This window comes from Lampris incognitus, chromosome 10 (assembly GCF_029633865.1).
Source record: "Lampris incognitus isolate fLamInc1 chromosome 10, fLamInc1.hap2, whole genome shotgun sequence".
Taxonomy (NCBI): domain Eukaryota; kingdom Metazoa; phylum Chordata; class Actinopteri; order Lampriformes; family Lampridae; genus Lampris; species Lampris incognitus.
Genome location: NC_079220.1, coordinates 17,345,779 through 17,348,354, shown reverse-complemented (window position 1 = coordinate 17,348,354; position 2,576 = coordinate 17,345,779).

The window sequence follows — 2,576 nt, the reverse complement described above, 5'->3', positions numbered from 1 at the left end:
ACATTCACACCACCCGAGTTTTTCCAGTTTGCTCCCCAACGTAATGACGACAACAGAGGTCTCTGTAAGAAATGCAGTTTTGACAGCTCGACGGAAGCATCGTAGAATGTCAGAAGTCAGACGAGTTACTGTAAATGTGCACATGATAAGGAAAAATACAAACACACCTGCAGGCCAATTTCACATCCACCTTCTTTGCAGACAGCGATTAATTTGGAGAGATTAGCATACCATTAACAACATGGCGTCTGATGGTGAAATGTCCTGATGGGATGGAGCAGTCTAGTTTTACATGTCAGAGATAGACAGGCTGGTTCTGAACTCAGCATGAACTGATAAGAACTCTCACAGTGGAACCCATGGCAGCACCGAAGCTATTAGTCATTAAGAGATCCTCTTGTGTTAAATAGTTAAAAACCTCATTTTATTATTGTGTCTGGAGGAAGGCAATGTAATAAAAGGGTGTTGGTATATTTGTGGTTGCACATACAGCAGTCCAAAAGACATGGTATTTATATCAGTGTGGAGATGTTTCCCCCACTTATGCAGTATTGCTTAAAAGCTGTAACCATCGTTACATAAAAATAAATGTTTTAGTGCATATTCTTATAAGACAATAAAGAGTACTTATTTCTTTTTTCGGACCCCCCCCCTTTTCTCCCCAATTGTATCCGGCCAATTATCCCATGCTTCCGAGCCTTCCCGATTACTGCTCCAACCCCTCTGCCGATCCGGGTAGGGCCGCAGACTACCACATGCCTCCTCCCATACATGTGGAGTCGCCAGCCGCTTCTTTTCACCTGACAGTGAGGAGTTTCACCAGGGGGACGTAGCGCATGGGAGGATCTCATTATTCCCCCCAAACAGGCGCCCCGACTGACCAGAGGAGGCGCTAGTGCGGCAACTAGGACACATACCCACACCCGGCTTCCCACCCACAGACACGGCCAATTGTGTCTGTAGGGACGCCCGACCAAGCCGGAGGCAACATGGGGATCGAACCGGGATCCCCGTGTTGGTAGGCAACGGAATAGACTGCAACGCTACCCGGACACCCAAGAGCACTTTTTTCTGTATGAAACATTTGGAATTATAGTTACCCATCCAGATTTGTACAAATAATTTAATCTACCAGTGATTACTGTGTGCTTGTAAGTAGACAGACGTTGCAGTGATCCCGCATAAGTGAATATGCAGCACACGATGGCGCCAACACCGCTAACGTGTTCTAATACCAGGATATAGTGAAGCATTTCCTTGTGCAGTTAAGTTTGAGGATTTAAACAGAAGTCCAGTTCATCCATGGTAAGGTTCAATCCTCACTGGGTTCACCAGTACTACAAGTATACAGGAAGAGGAGACACATTCAGAATATGAAGCATGGAAACTCATGATAAGATCAGCTAAGCATGTGACACACTTCTGACTGGTAAAAACCGAGAACTTGAGACAACTGACTTTTTCTCTCCTTTGATACACTTCCATCCATCCAATATCCTAACCGCTTATCCTGCTCTCAGGGTCGCAGGGATGCTGCAGCCTATCCCAGCAGTCATTGGGCGGCAGGTGGGGAGACACCCTGGCCAGGCCGCCAGGCCATCGAACAGGGCCAACACACATTCACACCAAGGGACAATTTAGTGCAGCCAATTCACCTGACCTACATGTCTTTGGACTGTGGGAGGAAACCGGGGCACCCGGAGAAACCCACGCAAACATGGGGAGAACATGCAAACTCCACACAGAGGACGACCCTCAAAGTTGGACTACCCCGGGGTTCAAAACCAGGACCTTCTTGCTGTGAGGCAACCGTGCTACCACTGTGCCACCATGCCGCCCCTTTGATACACTTGTTAAAGTCAAAATATACATATCCAGAATTATAAAAGGTGCACATACAATGCAACTTTAACAAAAGTTGCTGCATTATCAGGTTCCAAACATAGTTTCAGTCGATGCTGTCACAGCATCAACTGAAATTGATCATTCAATTTTTTTGGTTTTGTGTCATTCTATATACTACCCATATTACGAAGGAATTTAAGGAATTTAACCATGAATAGCTTCACCTCAATTGTTGAGTAGCACAGGTGGTATTGGGGTATCCATCCATTATCCAAGCCGTTTATCCTAATCAGGGTCACGGGATGCTGGAGCCTATCCCGGCAGTCATTGGGCAGCAGGCCCACACACACACACACACACACACACACACACACACACACACGCACACACACACTTAGGGACAATTTAGTATGGCCAATTCACCTGACCTACATATCTTTGGACTGTGGGAGGAAACCGGAGCACCCCGAGGAAACCCACGCAGACATGGGGAGAACATGCAAACTCCACATAGAGGACAACCCGGGATGGCTGCTAAGGTCGGACTACCCCAGGGCTCAAATCCAGTACCTTTTTGCTGTGAGGCGACCACGCTAACCACTGCACCACCGTGCCGCTGGTATTGGGGTATTTGTAGTATAACGTTTTTAGGTTCTTTGAAGAAGAAAAAAACACATTAAATGACATACTGAAAATGGGTGAGCAGCATATGAACACATTTCAACGGATTA